Raw genomic sequence first — 25468 nt, forward strand, 5'->3', positions numbered from 1 at the left:
CTACTTGACATTGCACCACATCAGAATCCAAATTAAGGTTCGGGGACAAACATATGAACGGAGGCAGAGGACAAGGCTGAAGTATTAAATGTGTACTTTGTATCTGTCTTTACCAAGGAAGAAGAAACTGCCAAAGCCAGCAAAAGAGGAGGTCGTGGAGATGCTGGATGGGATAAAAATTGATAAAGATGAGGTACTAGAAAGGCTGGCTGTACTTAAAGTGTGTAAGTCACACGGTCCGGATGGGATGCATCCTTGGTTTCTGAGGGAAGTCAGGGTGAAAATTTCAGAGTTGCTGGCCATAATCTCCAATCGTCTGTGGATATGGGGGTGGTGCCAGACGACTGGAAAATGTCAAATGTTACTCCCTTTTTAAAAACGTGTGCAAGGATAAACCCAGCAACTACAGGCCAGTCAGTTAAAGCTCGGTGGTAGGGAAGCTTTAGGAAACGATAAATACGGGATAAAAATAACAGCCAGTTCGACAAGTGTAGATTAATAAAGGAAAGTCAGCACGAATTTGTTAAAGGCAAATCTTGTTTAACTAACTTGATTGAGTTTTTCGATGAAGTAAAGTGCCACATAATAGGCTTGTCAGCAAAATTGAAGTCCATGGACTAAAAGCATGGATACCAAATTGGATAAATGACAGGAAACAGAGAGTCGTGGTGAACGGATTTTTTTCGGACTGGAGGAAGGTAGACAGTGTTGTTTTCCATGGGTCTGGACTAGGACCACTGCTTTTTGATATATATTAATGACTTGGACTTGTCCGTACAGGAACAATTTCAAAATTCACAGATAACACAAAACTAGGAATTGTAGTAAACAGTGAAGAGGATAATAATAGTCTTCAAGAGTACACAGACGGGCTGGTGGAATGGGCGGACACATGGCAGATAAAATTTAATGCAGAGAAGTGCGAAGTGATATATTTTGGCAGGAAGAATGAGGAGAGGCACTATAAACTAAATGATACAAATGAGGTGCGGGAATAGAGAGTCCTGGGGGCATATGTGCACACATCTTTGAAGGTGGCAGGACAGGCTGAGAAAGTGGCCCTGGGCATTATAAATATAGGCATAGAGTACAAAATCAAGAAAGTTATGTTGAACCTTTATAAAACACTGGTTCGGCGACAACCAGAGTATTCTGTCCAATTCTGGGCACCGCATTTTAGGAAGGACGAGAAGGCCTTAGAGAGCATGCAGATAAGATTTACTAGAATGGTTCCAGGGATGAGGGACTTCAGTTATGTGGACAGACTGGAGAAGTTGGGATTGTTCTTAGAGCAGAGTCGGTTGAGAGGAGATTTGATAGAAGTGTTCAAAATCATGAAGGATTTAGAAAAAGTAAATAAAGAGAAGCTGTTCCCATTGGCAGAAAGGTCGAGAACCAGACGACATAGATTTAAGGTGATTGGCAAAAGAAACCAAAGGCGAAATGAGTAAAACTTTTTTACGCAGCGAGTGGTTATGATCTGGAAGGTGCTGCCTGAAACGGTGGAAGCAGATTCAATCGTGGCTTTCACAAAGGAATGGGATAAATACTTGAAGGGAAAGAAATTGCAGGGCCACGTGGAAAGAGCGGGGGAATGGGACTAACTGGATTGCTCTTACAAAGGGATGGCACGGTCTGGATGGGCCGAATTGATTTCCTTCTGTGCTGTAACCATTCTATGATTCGATGATTGGATGGACAGAGCGGTCTAATAGGATAGGCGATCGGTTGTGGGGAGCAGGGAAACTTTCGACTGGTTGCACGGCTGTGTTACTGACGGCTCGTTGGTCTCGGATTATGGTTTTCACTTTGGGCGTTTCACTAATTGATATGTGAGAGGTCCGGGGTTCAAATTCCTGGACGAGCCCTCCTGTGTCACTATTTTCAGTGGAAATTCATTCATTTATTTTTCACATCTTTTCAGCGTTGCAGAATACAGGATTGACTTAATTCTAGAGCATGTTTGACGTTTCGTGGCTCGAATGCAGAGGGTTTGTCGACGCAACACCACATAGGGAAAGGAAAATGTCTCAACGTGGTGTGCAGATTAAAGACTGAGACGGGAGGAAAACTAAAAATCCAACCCAGATGATGAACTCGCAGATAATATCTACACATTAATGTCTCTTCGTCCTCATAGTGAAAACATCAGTAATTTTATTCCAGTATAAAAAGAAAGAAAGTCTTGTCTTTATAAAGCGCTTTTCACGACCTCAAGACCTCCCAAAGCGCTATACAGCCAATGAGGTATTTTTGAAGTGTAGTCACTGTTATACTTGTGGTCGAGTGGATAATCTGCGGATGCCGAGCGAGACAACAATGTAACTTTCGAGAAATTAATTCTGAAAAGTCTCACTTGGCATGACAAGTCGCACATTCAAAACGAATGTGGTAAAGAGAGGCTAATATTGTTGATATGAAATAGTTAGTGTACAACTTCACATTGCTGTACATCGGAATAGAAAAAGTGATTGGATGGATCGCAGGATGGCCGATCGGCGATGGGTTGCACCGAATTCTGCACTGGTTGCACCCTTTTGGTAGCAGTAGCTGTTCTGTTTTTGTATAGCTGCGATGGCCGAGTGGTTAAGGCGTTGGACTCGAAATCTAATGGGGTTTTCCTGCGCAGGTTCGAATCCTGCTCCTAGCGCTATTTCTTATGGATTTGTTCAATGATCAAACAAATCAGGACTGGAGTTGACGGACCGTGTTCCCTCCCTCAGAGAGATGATCCAGCGTGGCAAATGCTTTTAATTCGGAGCCAATGGTCTCTTGCAGAGTTGCACGACACGTGAAAGAATCTCTACCAAGCTCCATCTTAAATTCTGCTCGTTCGCAAAGCTTGATATTTATCCGATTTGTTTCTATACTTTAATCTCTCCCTGTCCCTGTCTCTTGACTCTCTGAATTTTCCCCTGATGGACTTCTCAGGTTTTCTTGAACGGCCAAGGATGATCGAACCTGCAACACCAGCAGAGAAGGGTAAAGATGGAAAGACTGAGACGGGGGGAGAAGCAAAGGTGCAACCCAGTTGATGTATTCGGAGCTATTGTCCACACATTTATGTCTCTTCGACCTCACAGTGAAAAAAATCAGCAATTTGAGTACAGTGCACTTATGGTGGAGTGTTTAAATGCGAGTGTTGAGACAGACACCAATCGAACCGTTGCCATGGTGATGACCGAATCTAAACACTAGACCACAAAGAAACGCTGAAAATTCTTTGGTGCGAACAAGCAGCCCAACGCGGCCTTTCCTACTTGCCTCTTTGTAATTCAGGTCATTATCGTGCGAGACAAGCTGCTCGCAAAAAAATGGCATTTTCTGTTCAAACTACTATCGCGACAGAAGGTGATGTTCAGGCAATGACAGCACCAAGTGCAACTAGGCATGTACATGAAATGGAAAGTGAGGTAAAATACTACCACAAGCTGCTGATGGACATGTTTCCATTTCCAAAATTCACGAACCTGAATGCAGCTCCTGGGAAAACTGCAAGGCCACGCAGGTCCATCATGAATCATTTGAAGCAACTGGCAGTTTAAAGTGGCATCTCCTCCTGCTTCTGTCGGGGGTGAAGGAGAGACACCGTCGTTATAAACGTACAGTTTGATTTTGTACAGAACTGTACAGAGAAGGAGCACATATACTGGGGCTGTGAGATATTCTATATTATTCATATTTAACCACAAGAATATCCGCAGTCAGAAGCTGAAAAGAAGGGAGAGATAAGAGGCCTGAAAATAAACACAGAGCTGAATGAATCACGGAAGAGTGAAAGAAAAGTAAATCTTACCAGTTCTGCTGTGTTCCGTGCGCAATCTTGGGCGCTCCCCGATGGACTGATGGTGAGAATTTAATGCTCCCACCAACGCATGAGTTCGATTCCAAGTCAGCGAATTAACTTTAGCAAAAGTTATTAAATTAATTACATGAAACTAATTAAACCCTGTTGGTAGATGAATGTCTGTTTTATTCACCATTAATCAAACGATAACTTTCTATTTCATACTGATGGAGATGTTGACGTGGTTACCGAGAGACAGTCAAAACTTTAATCAGATTTTTATGCTTTGCAGATGATCAAATTTCATCATTTTATAGACTGTATCTTAAGGGTATGATTAAAAGCTTCAGTGCAGCTGTTGTTAAATTTAAAATGAATAGGAAATTGTCGCCTTTTATTACAAGAACGCCCGAACCGGTTCTACGATCAAGATGAAAGTAACGCAACGAGGAACATCTGATACAAAAATCCCCACCGTTTTGCTTTTCCAACATAAAGGATGCGCCATTTATTTTCTGAAACAGTCTGGTCTCGCTCACTACAGAAATCTCCATGTCACAGCGAACCAGCTCTCCTGCAGCTCGTGCGGCCTCCGTTCGGGCCTTTCCGGGGCTTGTCTGCCAAGGAGAATTGTAATTTTCTTGCTTCCAAAAAATACATTGAAACCCTGGAAATTTGAGGCGAAGAATCCTGAGGAAAAATCAAATAAGAGCTCGAACCATCAAACTTCCGTGCTAACCGACAGCACCAACTCGACAGGCGAAGAGGTCACTTGCTAAACCAATAATTAATTGGGCTAAACTTTGAGTTTGCAGCGACCAATATAACAACTGTCTACAGTCAGTCCAAAATGAATGGTTGAAGCTTGTAGGAGTGAAAATCCAAACAGCTGGTCTTAAACCAGCAACTCTGAAGAAAAACATGCCGGAGAAATACTCGCTTTCAGTGCGGTGACACTGGGCCAGAGTAAAGCTCAGTTAATATGATTGGTGAGTGGCTGGAGGGTGGATTTCGAACTCCTGACCGATTGCACTGTGCATTTTCCAGATCTGCTTGGAGCACCAATCCCTTCAACTCATCACTTACAGGGACAATTCGATTCTCGGTTTCATTTCGCTGACGCTTGGTGAAATTTTACAAATTGGAAGCGATCAGTGTCAAAGCTAACCACGTCACCGACATGCTCGCAGATATAAAGCGGCCACACTCTGCTTCAGCTGGATGAAAGCCGAGAGCGATTTCACGGTCAAATATAATGGCTAACAAAACTTATTCAAAGAAAGTGCAGGTCGTTGAGTTGCCTTTAAATTCCTGATTGTTCGTATTGAACTTCTTCCCATTGCGTTTGAGAGCCACGTGGGGCGATTTGGGGACTTCATTTCATTTTATGCAGAAGTTTCAAATGCAGTTCAAGGTCAAAAGTCCTGGGACCACTGTTGTTCACAGTTTACCGGTGCTGGGACCACTGTTGTTCGCAATTTATCGGTTCTGGGATCACTGTTGTTCACAATTTACCAGTGCTGGGATCACTGTTGTTCACAATTTATCGGTGCTGGGTTCACGGTTGTTCACAATTTATCGGTGCTGCGACCACTGTTGTTCTCAATTTGTCGGTGCTGGGACAACTGTTGTTCACAGTTTATCGGTGCTGCGACCACTGTTGTTCACAATTTATCGGTGCTGGGACAACTGTTGTTCACAGTTTATCGGTGCTGTGACCACTGTTGTTCTCAATTTGTCGGTGCTGGGACAACTGTTGTTCACAGTTTATCGGTGCTGGCGCCACTGTTGTTCACAATTTTGTCAGTGCTGGGACCACTGTTGTTCACAATATATCGGTGCTGGGACCACTGTTGTTCACAATTTATCGGTGCTGGGACCACTGTTGTTCACAATTTATCGGTGATGGGACCACTGTTGTTCACAATTTACATTAATGATTTAGTCATAGGAATCGGAAATACAATTTCAAAATTGACAGACAGCACATCATTGGGAGCTGTAGTTAATGCAAAGGAAAAATGCGAAAAATACAGGAAGACGTCAGTAAACTTGCAAAATGGGCGTGTAAATGGCAAATTAGTTTCAATATTTATTGTGTATTCCCTTGCCTTGTTTGCCCTCCCAAAATGCATTACCTCATTCTCCAGATTGAATTGCATTTGCCACTATTCTATCCACCTGTCCATTCCACTGATATCTTCCTGCAGTCCACAGCTTCCCTCCTCACCATCAACCACACGACCAATTTTTGCATCTTCTGCAAAATTGTTAATAATACCCCGTACATTTAAATCCAAATCAATGATCTGTGCTACGAAAAGCAGCGACCTCGTACGTATCCCTGCGGAACCCCACTCGAGACAGCCTTGCAGTCACAAAAACACCCGTCGACCATTGCTTCCTGCCACTCAGTCAATTTTGGATCAACTTGCCAATTTCCCTTGGATCCAATGGACTTTTACACTTTTGACCAATCTGCCATGTAGGACTTTGTCAAAAGCCTCGCGAAAATCTGTGTAGACTACAAAAAACGCACGACCCTCATCCACCTTCCTTGACACCTCCAAAAAAATTCAATTCAAACGACCTTCCCTTAACAAATCCATGCTGACTGCCCTTCATTAATCCGTCCCTTTCTCAATGAAGATTAATACTTTCCCCCAGAATTGTGCTCAATACCGAGGTTAGGCTGACTGGCCTGCAATAATTCGATCTATTCCTTTCTCCCTTTTTCAACAACGGTGCAACTTCAGCAGTCTCCAATCCTCCGGCATCACACCTGCAGCCAGGGAGGATTGGAAAATGATGGTCAGAGCCTCCGATATTTCCTTCCTTGCTTCTGTTAACAGCCTGGGATGTATTTCATCCGGGCCTGGCGATTCAGGTGGAGTGATTTGGGGACTTCCTTTCCCTCTTTGCAAACGTTTGCACCGCAGGTCAAGATCACAAGTCCAGGTCCAAATTAGGACTACTTCCGGGTTTGAACCTCAAATCGTGAATTATACCACGACCCCAGAAACAAGAACGTGTCTTTGAATTAACGTGTGACAGACACATTCCATGAGAGGTCTGTCTGCACAATGAAAGGGCGTTTTTGAACAGTCATTCGGTTATCCGTTTCCTCCTGAACAAACACCACAGTGTTATTTTGTCGCTCAATTCCACAAATTAGGTAAAATAACCAGCTGCACAAGGCACTGCTGGGAGTTGAACCCAGGATCTTCTGTTTACTAGACAGACGCTTTAACCAACTAAGCCACAGCGCCAATTGATGACACTTTGTCTCCACCTCCTCTCATTAATATCTATCAGCGACACTTCACTGTTGGGGGTTCAGGCCGTTTTATCTTTGTCTGTTTCGCTTGTCCGTTCACCTGTGCATTCCGACACGAACTGGATTTCTCGCTGTGTTTATCTTTGTGTATCCATCAGTGCGTTGTTACACGGATGATTATGTGTGATTGTATTTGTTACATTAAATAAATTCGGGGATCAGACAATTCTCACTCTGACATTGGAGAACTATTGAGCCGAACTTTACAGCGGAGTGTTGTTTATTGTGGTGCTGAAACTAAAAAAAAGCGTAAGAGGAGCAAAAAGGGAAAAGGAGAAAAACTTGTGAGGGAAAATGAGGACAACTCTCAAGGTTTTTCCAAATATATTAAGAGAACGAAGGGAGGCTTGGAGTAATGTGGGCCGCTTGAAGACAGATGGAGGTGATATTGTAATTGAAAATCAGGAAATGGCAGAGTTGCTAAATTTTTACTTTGCATCGGTCGTCACAGAAATGGATGAGGCTAAAAGCAGAGACACTAGGAAAACTGTTAATAAATCAAGGGGTTTCGTTTTAGTAAAATAATGGCAATGGAGAAAATAATTAGGCTAAATATAGACAAATCTCCACGACCTGATGTTTACCATCCCAGGGGATTGAAAGGAACAAGTGAGGAAATTGTACATGCTTTAGACATGATCGATCAAAACTCTCTTGATTTAAGAATTCTTATTTAATGAAGCGCATCTTGATTGGAGGCTTCTGTTTGAGAAAGATCTCGAAGTGATAATTGAGAGACCGAAAATAAAGCTGTTTGGCAGGAGCGCTGATGCTGTCGGTTGTTCGCTGCTCTCGTGTTGCACAATTGTTAAGCGTGCGTTACTTATTTATAGCAGTGTGGGCTCCAGAAATGACCAGGTTGTGAGTTCGAGCGTCTTCTAAAACAATCAAACCTTTTACTCCGAACATTTTGACTGGAGTTCAAGGTACAACTGGTATGTTCAATAACGCATCTACTTCTTAGTGTTCCCATGGGAGCTCTTGGGTTCCTCCGGCCTGCCGTCTTGCAATAGCAGGTGCCAGTTTACTTGTTCATAGGGGGAGAGGGGACTTTTAGCGGCAGCTCATATGGCAAAGGGGCCGGTACAAGATCTTTAAATCTAAAGAACCAAACAAACAATTCTTCTTTTCGTTAAGCCGATATTCATCGGTTGGAAGTTTCGTGTTGGCAAAATTTTGAAGGGAAATATTCTGCCTGGTGTCACTGTGTAACGGGAGAAATTATTCAGCTTACAGATATTAATACGCTGAAAGGTCGAGATGCCTTTTCCAGCTCCCGTGTGGGACAAGTTCAGCTTTTGTGCCGCTGGGTAAAGTGTTATTTCAATCGGTGCTAACGAATGTCAAGACATTTGGCACAAACAAGAAGAATTGTAAACTCACGAGTTCACTGTCCATGTTTCTTACATCACGTTCAACAGGAACAAGGATTCTCCTCAACACGTTGCTGAGAATTTTATAAAACGGACCTCACCCTTGCTCGCCGGCTGCAGGGATGATTCAGAGGCCTCCCATGAATATGCACGATGGGAGCTTATGTTGTATCGAGCCTGGGTAGCTCAGTCGGTAGAGTATCAGACTTTTAAAGTGGGCAGTGAGCTGAAGGTCCAGCGTTTAACTCCCTGTCCAGGCTCCAAATTTCGGAATAGCTGGCAAGCTGTCACTTTGCAGCGGGACGTGCTATGTGTTGTCAAAGTTTCGGAAGTATCCTTTTTCCCAGTGTGGGCAGTAATGTGATATCTGAAGCGGTTCCCCATCAGGAATTCTAGTTCACTATATTAATTTCGCAACACTCATTAAACTCTGTAAAAAAGACGAATGCTTGTTCAAATCGCCATTAATCAACCAGTAACTTTCTGTTTCCGGCTGAATGAAATGCTAACTTTTTTATGCTCTCATTCACCAGGCCGAAATTAGGGAGTTCAGAGGGGAAGAGAAAAAGGAAATGAGAGGCAAAGAGAAATATGACTATGGACTGACGGCCAACATAAAAGGGAATCCAAAAGTCTTCTGCTGGCATGTAAACAGTAAACGGGTAGTAAGCGGAGGCGAGAGGCGGATTCGGCCCGATCAAGGAGATCTACGAATGGAGGCAGAGGGGATGGCCGAGGTACCAAATGAGTACTTTGCATCTGTCTTTACCAAGGAAGAAGATGCTGCCAGAGTCTCAGCAAAGGAACTTATAGTTGAGATACTGGATGGTCTAAAAATTGATAAAGAAGAGGCACTTGAACGGCTGGCTGTACTTAAAGTAGGTAAATCACATATTCCGGATGGGATACATGCTAGTTTGCTGATGGAAGTAAGGGTGGAAATTGCAGAGGTACTGGCCATAATCTATCAACATCCTTAGATATGTGGGTGGTGCCAGAGGACTGGAGAATTGCAAAGGTTGCACCCTTGTTCAGAAATGGGTGCACGGATAAACCCAGCAAATATAGGCCAGTCAGTTTAACCTCAGTGGTGGGGAAACTTTTAGAAACGATAATCCGGGACAGAATTAACAGTCACTTGGTCGAGGGTGAATTGATTAGGGAAAGCCAGCACGGATTTGTTAAATACAAATCGTGCTTAACTAACCTGTAAGAGTTTTTGATGAGGTAACAGAGAGGATAGATGAAGGCAATTCAGTTGATGCGGTGTATATAGACTTTCAAAAGGTGTTTGATAAAGTGGCGCATGGTAGGCTTATCATCAAGAAAGGGACAGGAAACAGAGATTACTGGGGAACGGTTCTTTTTCGAAATGGAGAGAGGTGTACAGTGGTGTTCCCCAGGGATCAGTGCTCGGACCACTGCTTTTCTTGATATATATCAATGACTTGGACTTTAGTGCACAGAGCACAATTTCAAAATTTGCAGATGAAACAAATCTTGGAAGGGTAGTAAACAGTGTTAAGGACAGTGATAGACTTCAAATGACATAGACAGGCTGGTGGCATGGGCGGAGACGTGGCAGATGAAATTTAACGCTGAAAAATGCGAAGTGATACATTTCGGTCGGAAGAACGAGGAGAGGCAATATAAACTCCAGGGCACAAATGTGAAAGCGGTACAGGAACAAAGAGAGGTTCATGTGTACAAATAGTTGAATGTGGCAGGGCAGGTTGAGAAAGCGGTTAAAAAGCATTCGGGGTCCTGGGCTTTATAAATAGATGTTTCGAGTGCAAAAGTTTCGAAGTCAGGATGAAACATTATAACACATTGGTTCGAACACAACTGAAGTATTGTGTCCGGTTCGGGACACTGCACTTCAGGAAAGATGTGAAGGCCTTGGAGGGGGTGCAGAAAAAAATTACCAGCATAATTGCAGGGATGAGGGACTTTAGTTACGTGGATAGACTGGAGAATCTGAGGTTGTTCTCCTCGGAAAAGAGACGGTTTTGTAGAGATTTGATAGAGGTATTCAAAATCATGAAGGATCTCGACAGAGAAGATGGAGAGAAACTGTTCCCATTGGCGGAAGGGTCAAGAACCAGAGGACATCGGTTTCAGGTGATTGGCAAAATAACCAAAGGTGACATGAGGAAAAACTTTTTCACACAGCAAGAGGTTCGGATCTGAAATGCACTGCCCGAGGGTGTGATGGAGGCAGATTCAATCATGGCCTTCAAAAGGGAACTGGATAAGTACTTGAAAGGACAAAAAATGCAGGGCTTCGGGGAAAGGCGGGTGAGTGTTTCTAGCTGGATTGCTCTTGCAGAGAGCGAGCACGGACTCGATGGGCCGAATGGCCTCTTTCCGTGCTGTTGCCTTTCCATGATTCAACTCAATGTGCATGAAGCGATGCAAAGGGAACAGAGCGTGCCTCAAATCGACACACCTCTCAGTATCCTCCCAAGCAATGTAGTTTAAGAGCAAATAATTCTGAAACGTCTCACTTGACAACTCAAGTCGTACACTCGAAACCAATTTGGTAAAGGGAGACTAATATTGGTGATTGGAAATATTTAGTGTGCAACTTGATATTGATGGACACCGGAGCAGAAAACGAGATTTGATGCACAGACGTGGTCTGAAAGGATGGCCGATCGGCTGTGGGAGGCAACGAACTTTTATACTGGCTGCATAGCTGAAATAATAGCGGCTCGTTGGTCTAGGGGTATGATTCTCGCTTAGGGTGTTTCATTGAGTGATATGCGAGAGGTCCCGGGTTCAAATCCCGGACGAGCCCTCCTTTTAGTGAAAAGTCACCAATTGGCTTCTGATATCTTTTCAGTGTTGCTGTTGGTTGAACTGAATGAAATCCAGAGTATGTTTGAGCTCCAGTGGACTCAATGCCGAAGTTTCGTCGGCGCAACACACGTGAAGGAAATAAAATGTCTCAAGATGATGAGGAGATTGAAGCTGAATTTGGATTTTTCCCAATTCAGGCGGATATTAGATGACGGGATAGAAAGTCACATATCCAAGTTTGCCGATGACACCAAGATGGGCAGCATTGTAAGCAGTGCAGATGGAAACATAAAATTACAGAGAGGCATTAATATAATAAATGAATGGGTAAAATTGTGGCAAATCGATATCAATTTAGTCAAGTGTGAGGTCATCCACTTTGGACCAAAAAGAATCGATCAGAATACTTTGTAAATGGTGAAAAGCTCGAAACAGTGGAGGTCCAAAAAGACTGATGTGTCCATCTACATACATCATTAAAATGTCATGGACAGGTACAAAAAATAATCAAAAATGTTAATGGAATGTTGGTCTTTATATCTGGAGGACGAGAATACAAGGGGATAGGCATTATGATACAGTTATACAAAGCTCTGGTTAGACCACACCTGAAGTACTGTATTCAGTTCTGGGTAACGCACCAAAGGAAGGATATATTGGCTATGGAGTGAGTGCAGCGTCGATTTACTAGAATGTTACCTGGACCCCAAGGGTTAAAATACGCGGAGAGATTACACAAACTTGGGTTTACCTCGAATTTAGTCGATTAAGGGCTGATTTGATCGAACTTTTCAAAATATTAAGGGGAACTGATGGAGTAGATAGAGAAAAACTATTTCCGCCGGTTGGGATGTCTCGGACTTGGGGACATCGCCTAAACATTAGGGTCAGGACTTTCAGGAGTGAAGTTGGGAAACACCTCTGCAAGCAAAGGGAGGTCGAAGTTTGGAACTCTCTTCCGCAAACGGCAGTTGATGCGAGCTCAATTGTTAATTTTAAACCTGAGATTGATCGATTTTTGTTAACTGAAGTTATTAAGCGATCCGGGGCTAAAGCGATTATCTGGAGTTCGGTCACATATCAGCCATGATCTGTTTCAATTGCGGAACAGGCTCGAGGGGCGAAATGGCATACTTATATTCCTCAGCTCCTCATTGGTGAGAATGATTCTGCATTGGCCGGAAATCGAACCAAAGTCTCCCGCACAAGAATTGAGAATTCGACCCCTGCACAACCAAAGCGCGTTCTTAATAGCGGCAAGTGTCCATTTGGAATCCTATCTGAACGAACATGCCGTTTACAGCTGCGGTGGCCGAGTGTTTCAAGCGTTGGACTCAAAATCCAATTGAGGTTTTCCTGCGCAGGGTTGAATTCTGCTCGCAGAGCCACTGTTCAAAGATCACTTCAGTGCTGAAATAGATTAATTGGAGTTAATTGACCGCATTTATCTCTCTCCCAGAATGAGAGATTCTACAGCGTGGCCGGTGCTTTTAATTAGTGTCAGATCTTCTCTTGAAAGACTTCAAGACCCGAGAAGGAATCTCTCCCAACCTGTAACTTAAATTCTGCTAGTTTGCAAAACCTGACATTTATACTCTTTATTTTCTTTGCCTGCATCTCTCTATCTCTCCCTGTCTCTGTCTCTTGTCTCTCTGTGTTGTCCCCGATGGACTTCTCAGGTTTCCTTGAATGGCGAGAGCTGATCTAACCGGCAACAATAGCAGAAAAGGGTAAAGGAAAAAAAGACTGAGAGAGTAGGAAAAGGAAAGGTGCAACCCAGCTGATAAATTGTTGCTAATGTCTCCACATTCATGGCTCTTCGCTCTCATAGTGAATGAAAGCAGCAATTTGAGTAAAGTATATTTATGGTCGCGTGTAAACAACAATGTCGTTTCAGAGCAATTCATTCTGTAAAGTGTGACTTGATAATACAAGTCGTACATTCAAAAGGAATTTGATGTTGTTGATATGATATAATTGGTGTAGAACCTGACATTTTTCGACATCGTACATCGTACAAGAAAGCGGGATTGTATGGACAGAGCGTTCTGAAAGGATGGCGGATCGGCTGCGTCGCAGCGAAATTTTACAGTGGCTGCACGGCTCTGTTGCCAGTTGGTCTTCGGGTCTGATTCTCGGTCAGGGAGTTTCACTGGTTCAAAACCCGTTGAGCCCCGTTGTGTCCCCATTTTCAGTCAAAGATCACCAATTGGCTTCTCATTTCCTTTCAGCGGTGCAGAAGGCAGGTTTGACTTATCTCCAGCAGAGCATGTTTGAGCACCAGAGGACAGAATGCAGAAAGTTTGTCCACGCAACACACGGAGACGAAATGAAGATAATCTTTCAAGAAGTTGGACCGATTGAAGCCGTCACATTAATTTATCCCAACTCAGGCGATCTCATGGGCACAGAATACAAAAGGTAAAGGATGCTGCATTGTCCTGGAAACAAACTCATGGTTTCCCGCCGGCAGGCAAGGGTTACACACAGAACCACCAATGCACACACGGCTGCAGACTGCACGTGTCGCGTTGGATACATGTCTAGAACATGCAGTCTGGCAGAGTTCCCGTATGTCCACCTCGAAGATTTCACGAATTGCCTTTAAGCTGCACCTTAAATTCTGCTCAATCACAGAATTTGGAGATTGATACTATTTTTCTTTGCATGTATCTCGATATCTCTGTCTGCGTTTCTTCTCTCTCTGTGTTTCCCCCGGATGGTCTTATCCGGTTTCTTTGAACGGCCAGGTCTGCAAACCCGGGCGTTCCAGAAGGGTTTCTAGAATGCTCGGGTTTCCAGAATGTCGGATCTTCAGTCCAATTGTTGGATTTCGACGGGATGAGCTTTGCGATTTTCGTCTCCGTTTTTGGAAAATATAAACCCAGATGGGTTTTCACCTCCTCGGGTCCCGTCAACTTCGGGTAATGGGAATGAACCCAATCTATCATTCGGTCTAAATATCTGTATTCTCATTGCTTAAGAATTAAATTACGGGGTTACATTTATTTTGAGGACACATTTTAGAAATTAACACATAACAGACTTATTCGAAAACTAGAAGCACGTGGGATTAAATGACCGGTGTTAACGTGAGCACGTAATTAGCTAAAGGACAGGAGGCAGAGAGTCGTGGTGAACGAATGTTTTTCTGACTGGAGAGAAATATGCAGTGGAATCCCCCAGGGGTCGGTATTAGGACTATTGCTTTTCTTGTTATATACACATGACTTGGATGTAGGAATAGGGAGTACCGTTTCGAAGTTTGCGGATGATACAAAACTTGGCAACGGAGAAAATATTGAGGAAGATAGCAGCAGACTTCAGGAGGACATGGACAGAATGGTGAAATGGGCAGTCACGTGACAGATTTAACGCCGATCAGTGTGAAGTGATGCACTTTTGGAAGAAGAACAAGAAGAGGCAGTATAATCTAAATGGAACAATTTATGGGGGGTTCCAAGAGCAGAGGGACCTGGGGGAGCATATTCACAAAACAGGGCAAGTTGATAAGGTAGTTAAAAAAGCGTATGGGATATTTGGCTTTGTAAATGGGGGCATTCAATTTAAATACAAGGAAGTCACACTAAACCTTTACAAATCACTAGTTAGGCCTCAGCTGGAATGTATTGTACACTTCTGGGCGCCATACTATACGAAGGATGAAAAGGGATTGAAGAGGATTCAGAGCAGGTTGACCTGGATGATACCAGTGATGAGGGACTTCAGTTATGTGGAGAGATTGGAGAAGCTGGGATTATTCTCCTTACAGCAGAGATGGTTAACGGGAGACCTAATAGAGATATTCAAAATAATGAGGGGTTCTGAAATAGCAAGTAGGGAGAAATTGTTTCCTCTGGCAAGTGGGTCGGTAACCAGAGATCACAGATTTAAAATATTTGGCAAAATAACTAGAGAGGAATTTAAGAGATTTTTTTTTCACACAGAGGGTTTGTTAAGATCAGGAACGCACTTCCTGAAAGGGGGGTGGAAGCAGATTCCACAGGATCATTCAAAAGGCAATTGGACATGTACTTGAAGAGGACTAATTTGCAGGGTTATGGGCAAAATCTGGGGTGTGGGTCTAATTTGGACAGGTCTTCGAAAAATAGCCGGCAAAGGTACGAATGGCCTCCTTCGATGCTGTAAGATTCTATGATTCTATGATTACCTTCTGAATCGTTGGAATTGATAATTTTCAGTGTTGTGGAGCAAAGAAAATTATAACCATGATATTTGGATTCACCATTCCCTTATGAATATCGCAGATTATAATGTCCAGGCGGGGGTAGGTCTGAATGGGGGATAGATTGCGGAGATTGGAATGGAAGCCCAGCAGAATGAACTTGATCTCAACAGCAGGCGGTGAACCTTCTTCTCGAGAGAGGATCGTCATTTCAGTTCAGAAGGAAAAAGGTATCAAGAAAATCGGGTGAAACAGATACGGTATGATCCGGGACTGACAGCACATCCCTTTTAAACAGACACAGACACGGAATGATCCGGGACTGACAGCACATTCCATTTAAACCGACACAGGCACGGAATGATCCGGGACTTACAGCACATCCCCTTTTCAACAGACACAGACACGGAATGATCCGGGACTGACAGCACATCCCTTTTAAACAGACACAGGCACGGAATGATCCGGGACTTACAGCACATCCCTTTTTGAACAGACGCAGACACGGAATGATCCGGGACTGACAGCACATCCCTTTTGAACAGACACAGACACGGAATGATCCGGACATAAATCATAATTATGGTACGTAAGTTTCTCTTGCAGAAACCTCCGTTGTCCTTTTCGAGAAGGAAGGGACCTGACCTTCTGGATGGACTGAATGAAAAAATACTGAACACAACATCGACGAGGATGGGATTCGAACCCACGCGTGCAGAGCACAATGGATTAGCAGTCCATCGCCTTAACCACTCGGCCACCTCGTCGCATGCACAAACTCGCACAAGCTCCTTTATTCAAAATGGAAATACTGGCTATGTTGCCAAACTGAAATCAAAACAATAAATGCTGGACATCCTCAGCAGGTCAGGCAGAATCTTTAGATATAGAAACAGAGTTAATATTTCATGTAGGTGACTATCACATGAGTAATCTATTACAATCCTGACTTGCGCCTTGCAGATGGTGGGACGGCTTTGGGGAGTCAGGAGGTGAGTTGCTCGGCGCAGAATATCCAATCTCTGACCTGCTCTTGTCGCCACAGTATCAATATGGCTGGTCCAGTTAACTTTCTGGTTCATGGTGATCACCAGGATGTTGATGGTGGGTGATTCCTGGAAAGATTCCATGAATGAGGGGCTTTAGTTTCATGGATAGACTGGAGAAGTTGGGGTTGTTCTCCTTGGAATAGAGACGGTTGCGAGGAGATTTAATGGAGGTATTCAAAATCATGAAGGATCTGGACAGAGTAGATAGAGAGAAACTGTTCCCATTGGCGGAAGGGTCAATGACCAGAGGACATAGATTGAAGGTGTTTGGCAAAAGAGCCAAAGGTGACATGAGGAAAAACTTTTTTACACAGCGAGTGTTTAGGATCTGGAATGCAACGCCCGAGGGGTGGTGGAGGCAGATTCAATCATGGCCTTCAACAGGGAACTGGATAAGTACTTGAAACGAAAACAAAATACAGGGCTACAGGGAAAGGGCGGGGTGGGGCGGTGGGGTCCAGCTGGATTGTTCTTGCAGAGAGCCGGTACAGACTCGATGTGCCGAATGGCCTCTTTCCATGCTGTAACCTTTCGATGATTCTATTCTGTGTGTCGGGGGCGATGCAAAGCGACCGGAGCGTGACGTAAATCGACCTGCTCAAGTCCATTCCCTGATAATAAATCCTAGTGTGATGCAAAGAAGAAATACATAATTATGGTCCATATCTTTCATCTTATGCTCACCACGAGAGACACTTCGTTTACCAGGGGGCCATTGCGCACTTTGATTGATACTTCACCTGGATCACCCCTTCCACTCCCAACACCTCCATGCAAGGAACATTTTGGGTGGCAATTCAGACTTTGCTGATTTGTGCAAACAGATATAAGCCAGCAATGCGGAAACGCACTTCTTTGGAAAGAAGATTTTTAGGTGAGGCGGCCAAAATAAACAACTCGACCAATTGTGACAGAGATGGGATTCGAACCTCCATAATCGAAAAATTGAATCCAGCATCTGAGAGAGTTGAGCTCCTCTCCTCCCGACCAGTACATCCACTGCTCATGAAAAAGTTCAGATGGCTGAAACCTTACCTCTGGTTCTTTCTCCACAGGCGCTGCCTGACCTGCTGAGCGTTTCCAGCATTTTCTGTTTTCATTTTTGTGAATTCACAATGGCTGTTTTCCTGAAAACACCCAATTTGACCCAAGGACAAAGCTCCCACTTCACTTTCCCCACGCGCTTTAAAGTCTGTCGCTTCTGAACAAAATCCCCTCCGCGCCGGACATTCAAAGGACCTTTCGCTCACGGCCAACCTCCTGTAATCGACACTTTTTCACCATTCCCGCTCTTCTCATTTCTCCTCATTCCTTTTAAATCGGACATTTCCACAGACCTATTGAGATCAAGCGGAACATTTCCGACATTACTGCACCGCCCAGATTGCCAAAAGTGCAACTTTCAGCCGTCATTCGCAACTATGTCGCGCCGCCCGTCTCTCCCGCACATCATCTACTCGGGGAAAAGCGCCAACGACCATGAAAACAAAACCCAGTTCTTCAGTTAACATCCCCCGTGTCACAAGATACCCCATGGGAATTTCAGGGAAAAGTATGCCGCTGTCCTTCCGAATGCCAGCCCTGCTTTCTTAGTGCTTGTCTATGGAACAGTCACGCAGATCGAAATGTATCGATTGGTTTCAAGGCACAAATGAACATTGGTGCGAACGGGACATGTGGCCCGAGAAACAGCGGTCGATGTCGAGCAAACTTAAAGGCGTAAGAATGCGAAAGTGAAAGTTAGAGTTGGCAAGGCCGCAGTAAATTCTCAATGAAATGAACGGTGATTGTGGAAGGAAGAAAAAGCTGGAAGAAGCCGCGGGTCTGAATTTTGGATCATCCAGCAGAGACACATGAAAGAACAAAAACAGGATACAGACAAAGGTGCAGGAGGCAGAAAGAAAAAGCACTAAATAAGAGGAATGAAAAGAGAGTGACTTAGTGGAGGGCGAAGAGATACAGAAGCAGAGTGGTTATGTTAATGGCTAATAAGCCAGAGACCTGGACTCATAATCCGGGGTCACGAGTTCATAATCCCGCCATGACAGCTGGAGAATTTCAATTCAATTAATGAAAAATAAAACCTGGAATTAAAATACCAGAATCAGTAATGGTGGCCATGAAACTTCCGGATTGTTATAACAACCCATCTGGTTTGCTCATGCCCTTCAGGGAAGGAAACCTGCCGTCCTTACCCAGTCTGGCCGATATGTGACGCCAAACCCACAGCGACCAATGTGGTTGATTCCTAATTGCCCTCGAAAATGGCCTAGCAAGCCACTCAGTTGTAAAATCTCGATTAACAAAAAAGTTATAATAAAACCGGACGGGCCACTAGGCACCGGACACGACAAAGGCTCGAACCAAGCCCAGTCGACCCTGCAAAGTCCTCCTCACGAACATCTGGGGACTTGTGCCAAAATTGGGAGAGCTGTCCCACGGACTTGTCAAGCAACAGACTGACATAGCCATACTCACAGAATCATACCTTTCAGCCAAAATCCGCAGACTCTTCCATCACCCTGGGTATGTCCTGTCCCACCGGCAGGACAGACGGACCAGACAGTGGCGGTACAGTGATATGCAGTCAGGATGGGAGTGTTCAACATTGACTGTGTACCTCATGGTATCAGGTCAAACATGGGCAAGTGAAACCACCTCCTGACCAGCCCTCGGCAGCTGATATCAGTCCTCCTCCATGTTGAACACCACTTGGAGGAAGCACTGAGGGTAGCAGGGGGACTTCAATGCTCATCACCAAAGGTGGCTCGGTAGCACCACTACTCGCCGAGGCCTGAAGAGCATTGCTGCAAGATTGGGCCGACGGCAGATGGTGAATGAACCAACACGAGGCAAAACCAACTTGACCTCGTCCTCACCAATCCACCTGTCGCAGATGCATCTGTCCATGACAGTATTGGTAGGAGTGACCACTGCATAGTCCTCTTGGAGACGAAGTCCTGTCTTCGCACTGAGGATGCCATCCAACGTGTTGTGTGGCACTACCACCGTGCTAAATGGGATAGATTCATTACAGATCCAGCAGCTCAAAACTGGGCATTCCATGAGGTGCTGTGGGCCATCCTGCAGCAGCACAATTGTATTCCAGCACAATCTGTTAACTTCATTGCCCGGCATATTCCTCACTCTACCAACAAGCCAGGGGATCAACCCTGGTTCAATGAGGAATGTAGAAGAGCATGCAAGAAGTAGCACTACACGTGCCTGAAAATGAGGTGCCAACCTGGTGAAGCTACAACTCTGGACTACATGCATGCTAAACAGCGGAAGCAACATGCTATAGATTAGAGCTAAGCGAATCCACAACCAAAGGATCAGATCAAAGCTCTGCAGTCCTGCCACAGCCAATCGTGAATGGTGGTGGACAATTAAACAACTAACGGGAGGAGGAGGCTCTGTAAACTCTGCAAACATCCCCATCCTTAAATGATGGAGGAGTCCAGCACGTGAATGCAAAAGACAAGGCTGTAAGCGCTTGCAGCCAGAAGTGCCGAGTGGATCAATCCAACACGGCCTCCTCCCCATATTCATAGCAGCCGGTCTTCAGCCAATTCGATTCACTCCAAGTGACTGGATACACCAAAGGCTATGGGCCCCGACAATATTCCGGCTGTAGTACTGAAGTCTTGTGCTCCAGAACTAGCTGCGCCTCCAGCCAAGCTGTTCCAGTACAGCGACAACATTGGCATCTATCCGACAATGTGGAAGATTGGCCAGGTATGTCCTGTCCACAAAAAGCAGGACAAATCCAATCCGGCCAATTACCGCCCCATCAGTCTACCCTCAATCATCAGCAAAGTGATGGAAGGTGTCGTCGATAGTGCTATCAAGCGGCACTTACTCACCAATAACCTGCTCAACGATGCTCTGTTTGGGTTCCGCCAGGACCACTCGGCTCCAGACCTCATTACAGCCTTGGTCCAAACATGGACAAAAGAGCTGAATTCCAGAGGTGAGGTGAGAGTGACTGCCCTTGACATCAAGGCAGCATTTGACCGAGTGTGACACCAAGGAGCCCTAGTAAAATTGAAGTCAATGGGAATCAGGGGGAAAACTCTCCAGTGGCTAACAAAAAGGAAGATGGTAGTGGTTGTTGGAGGCTAATCATCTCATCCCCATGTCAATGCTGCAGGAGTTCCTCAGGGCAGTGTCCTCGGCCCAAAGATCTTCAGCTGCTTCATCAATGACCTTCCCTCCATCATAAGGTCAGAAATTGGGATGTTCGCTGATGATTGCACAGTGTTCAGTTCCATTCGCAACCCCTCAAATAATGAAGCAGTCCGAGCCCGCATGCAGCAAGACCTGGACAACATCCAGGCTTGGGCTGACAAGTGGCAAGTAACATTCGCGCCAGACAAGTGCCAGGCAATGACCATCTCCAACAAGAGAGAGTCAAGCCACCTCCCCTTGACGTTCAACGGCATTACTGTTGCCGAATCCCCCACCATTAACATCCTGGGGGTCACCATTGACCAGAAAATTAACTGGACCAGCCATATAAATACTGTGGCTCGGAGATGCTGGGCATTCTGCGGCGAGTGACTCACTTCCTGACTCCCAAGGCCTTTCCGCCATCTACAAGGCACAATTCAGGAGTGTGATGGAATACTCTCCCCTTGCCTGGATGAGTGCAGCTCCAAAAACACGCAAGAAGCTCGACACCATCCAGGACAAAGCGGCCCCCTTGAATGGCACCCCAGCCACCACCCTAAACATTCACTCCCTTCACAACCTGAGCACAGTGGCTGCAGTGTGTACCATCCACAGGATGCACTGCAGCAACTCGCCAAGGCTTCTTCGACAGCACCTCCAAAATCCACGACCTCTACCACCTAGAAGGACAAGGGCAGCAGGCACATCGATACAACAACATCTGCACGTTCCCCTCCAAGTCACACACCATCCCGATTTTGAAATATATCGCCGTTCCTTCATCATCGCTTGGTGAAAATCTTGGAATTCCCTTCCTAACAGCACTGTGGGAGAACCTTCACCACACGGACTGCAGCGGTTCAAGAAGGCGGCTCACCACCACCTTCTCAAGCTCAATTAGGGATGGGCAATAAATGGCGGCCTCGCCAGTGACACCCACATCCCATGAACGAATAAAACATTAATGTGAAGACATTGTCTGCAGCAGCGGTGTTGCACCTTTACTTTTCCTGCTGTCTCAATCTTTCTTTCACCTTCTCTGCTGGTGTTGCAGGTTCGATCAGGCATCGCCGTTTAAGGAAGCCTGAGAAGTCCATCAGGGGACAATACGAGAAACAGAGACAGGGAGAGATGGAGAAATGTATGCAAAGAAAATAAATCATACAATCATAAAATGGTTACAAAACACAGGCTATTCATTGTAAGAGCGATCCAGTTCGTCCCACTCACCCGCTCCTTCACGTGTGTTGCGCCTTGGAAACTTCCGCACCCTGTCCGCTGGAACTCAAACATTCTCTGGAGACAATTGAATTCTCCCAACAGCAACACCGAAAAGATGTCGGAAGCTAATTGCTGACTTTTCACTGAAAGCACTGAGACAGGAGGGGTCGTGCGTGATTTGAAGCTGAGATCTCGCGTATATCATTTAACGCAAACCTCTAAGCGAGAATCTTACCCCGAGACCCACGAACCGCTGACAGTGAAGTCGTGCAGCCAGTTGAAATGTGCGCTGCCGATCGGCCATCCTTTCAGACCTCTTCTGTCCATCCAATCTCGTTTTCTATTCTGGTGCACAGCAATATCAAGTTGTACATTAACTACTTCCAGCGACCTCTATTAGTCTCCCTTTACCAAATTGGTTTCGACTGTACGACTTGAATTATGAAGTCAGACGTTTCAGAATTAGTTGCTCTGAAACCACATTGCTTGGGAGGAGACTGAGAGATGCAGATGAACAACGGAACCTTGCAGTGCATGTCCACAGATCCCAGAAGGTAGCAGATCAGGTAGATAAGCTGGTTGAGAAGTCATAACGGATACTGTCCTTTATTTGCCGAGGCATAGAATATAAGAGCAGGGGGGTTATGGCCGAAATTTATAAAACAATAGTTATGCCACAGAAAGAATACTGCGTACAGTTGTGGTCACCGCATTACAGGAAAGGCGTGATTGCACTAGAGATGGTACAGAGGAGATTTACGACAATGTTGCCAGAACTGGAGAATTTTAGCTATGAGGATAGATTGGATAGGCTGGGGTTACTTGCTTTGGAACTGATGAGGCTAGTGGGAGATTTAATTGAGGTGTATAAAATTATGACGGGCCTAGATAGAGTGGATAGCAAGGAACTATTTCCCTTAGCAGGGAGGTCAATAATCAAGATACATCGATCTAAGGTAATTGGTAGAAGGATTAGAGGGGGGCGGAAGATTTACTTCCCAATCAGTGGGTGGTGGGGGTCGGGAAATCACTGCCTGAAAGTGTGGGAGAGGCGGAAAACCTCATCGCATTGAAAAATAAAAACTTCAGTATGCACCTGAAGATCCGTAACCAACAAGATTAGGGACCAAACGCTGGAAAGTGAGATGAGGCTAGGTACCGATTTTTCGGTCGGCACAGGCAAAATGTGCAGAATGGCGTCTTTCAGCGGCCTAACTTTCTATGATTCTATGATATGATTGCCGTCTGTCTCGGCATCGTGATAATATACACTCTACCATAAGTATACTTTAGTCAAATTGGTGCTTTGTTTCACTGTGAGAGCGAAGAGACATAAGTGTGTAGACATTGGCTGCTGCAACTGGGTTGCACCTTTACTTTGCCTACCGTCTCAGTCCTTTTCATTACCTTCTCTGCTGGTGTTGCAGTTTCGTTCAGCCTTCGCCGTTCAGGAAGCCTGAGAAGTCCACGTTGAAGTATCTCTCATGCTGGGAGAGAGCTAAATGTGGTCAATTAATTCCAATTAATGTATTTGAGCATTGAAGAGATCTTTTAACCGGAGCACTGCGAGCAGAATTGAAACCTCGGCAGGAAAACCCCATTGGAGTTTTGAGACCACCGCTTGAACCAATCGTTCATCGCAGCTGTAAACGGCATGTTCGTTCAGACAGGATTCCATAGAGAAACATGCAGGTGTTGTGTAAGCCAGCATTGGTGGTTCAGGAGTAGAATTCTCGCCTGCAACGCGGGAAACCCGGGTTCGATTCCCGGCCAATGCATGAGCATTCTGCACCAAGGAGGAACTTCGGAACAGGAGTCTGGTGTTTTGTCCTTCCAGCCTGTTCCCCAACTCCATGGGATCATGGCTGAGTTGTGACCAAACTCTCTGTGCCCGCCTGAGCCCCATATCTCCAAATACCTTTGGTGAGCAAAAATCTCTGAATCACGGGTTTGACATTAACAATTGAGCTCTCGTCAACTGCCGTTTGTTGAAGAGAATTCCACCTCCCTTTGCTTGTGGACAGTTGTCCGAAATTCACTTCTGAAAGTCTGACTCCAATGTTTAGGCTATGCCCCCAAGTCCGAGACAGCCCAACAAGCGGAAATAGTTTCGATATAACGAACTCATCAGTTCCTCTTATTATCTTGATAATTTCGATCACATCAGCCTTTAATCTACTATATTGCAGGGAATACAACCATAGTTTGTGTAATCTCTCCTCGTAATTTAACGCTCAGAGTCCAGTTATCATTCCAGTAAATCGACACTGCACTCCCTCCAAGGACAGTATATCCTTTCAAAGGAGCGGTGCCCAGAACTAAACACAGTACTCCAGGTGTGGTCCAACCAGAGCTTTGTGTAGCTCCAGAATAATGTCTATTCCCTTGTATTCACGTCCTCTAAATATGTAGGCCACCATTCCATTAGCCGTTTTGATCATTTCCTGGACCTGTCCATGACATGTTATTGATCTCTGTACATGGACACCGAAGATCCTTTGGAACTCCACAGTTTCGAATTTTTCACCTTTTGTAAAGTATTCTGATCTATCTTTGTGAGGTCCAAAGTGGATGACCTCACATTTGCCAAAATTGAAATCCATTTCCCACGGTTTTGGCCATTCATTTATTATATTAATGTCTCAATGGAATGTTATGCTTTCATGTTCACTGCTTACAACGCTGCCCATTTTGGAGGCATCGGCAAACTTTGATATGTCGTTCTCTATCCCGTCATCCAATATCAATGAGACCGCCTGACCTGGGGGAAATTCACATTCAGCATCAATCTCTTCATCATCTTGAGACATTTTATTTACTTTACATGTGTTGCGTCTTGGGAACTCCATCACTCTGTCCTCTGGAGCTCAAACATGCTCTGCATGTAATTCAATCCTACCAACAGCAATACTGAGAAGATGTCAGAAGCAAATTGGTGTCTTTTCACTCAAATTAGTGGGACAGCAAGGCTCATCGGGGATTTGAACCCGGAACTTCTTGTATATCAATCAACGAAAGCCCCAAAGCGAAAATCATACATCTGGAACAACCAAGCGCTGTTGCTTGCTTCGTGCAGCCAGTGTAAATTTTCGCTGTCTCACAAAGCCGATCGGCCATTCTTTCAGACCTTTTCTATCCATCCAATCTCGTTTTCTATTCCGGTGTGCAGTAATATCAAGTTGTACACTAACTATTTCCTGTCACCAATATTCGTTTCCCTTTACGAAATTGGTTTCGTCTGTCCGACTTGTATTATCAAGTAAGACGTTTCAGAATTGGTTGCTTTGAAACTACATTGCTTTGGAGGATACTGAGAGGTGTTGATGAAAAGAGGGACCTTGGAGTGCATGTCCACAGATCCCTGAAGGTAAGAGGACAGGTAGTTAAGGTGGTTAAAAAGGCATACAAGAAACTTTCCTTTATTAGCCGAGGCATAGAATGTAAGAGCAGGGAGGTTATGGTAGAAATTTATAAAACAAGAGTTAGGCCACAGCAAGAATACTGCATACAGTTGTGGTCACCACATTACAGGAAAGATGT

General features: G+C 44.8%; 5 non-coding genes across 5 annotated transcripts; 3 read left to right on the forward strand and 2 right to left on the reverse strand.

Annotated features, from left to right (window-relative positions):
- The first annotated feature begins 2568 nt into the window (after positions 1 to 2568).
- On the forward strand, positions 2569 to 2650 carry trnas-cga (transfer RNA serine (anticodon CGA)). The gene has a single exon. It is a non-coding gene; the product is annotated as a tRNA-Ser (tRNA).
- Positions 2651 to 6982: 4332 nt separating this feature from the next.
- On the reverse strand, positions 6983 to 7056 carry trnat-agu (transfer RNA threonine (anticodon AGU)). Its single transcript has one exon. It is a non-coding gene; the product is annotated as a tRNA-Thr (tRNA).
- Positions 7057 to 11208: 4152 nt separating this feature from the next.
- On the forward strand, positions 11209 to 11297 carry trnap-agg (transfer RNA proline (anticodon AGG)). The gene is given in 2 exon segments: positions 11209 to 11244; positions 11262 to 11297. It is a non-coding gene; the product is annotated as a tRNA-Pro (tRNA).
- A 4873-nt stretch (positions 11298 to 16170) lies between these two features.
- Positions 16171 to 16252, reverse strand: trnas-gcu (transfer RNA serine (anticodon GCU)). The gene has a single exon. It is a non-coding gene; the product is annotated as a tRNA-Ser (tRNA).
- Positions 16253 to 23635: 7383 nt separating this feature from the next.
- Positions 23636 to 23706, forward strand: trnac-gca (transfer RNA cysteine (anticodon GCA)). The gene has a single exon. It is a non-coding gene; the product is annotated as a tRNA-Cys (tRNA).
- The last annotated feature ends 1762 nt before the right edge of the window (positions 23707 to 25468 follow it).

The sequence above is a fragment of the Heptranchias perlo genome, chromosome 20 (assembly GCF_035084215.1).
Source record: "Heptranchias perlo isolate sHepPer1 chromosome 20, sHepPer1.hap1, whole genome shotgun sequence".
Classification (NCBI taxonomy): Eukaryota; Metazoa; Chordata; class Chondrichthyes; order Hexanchiformes; family Hexanchidae; genus Heptranchias; species Heptranchias perlo.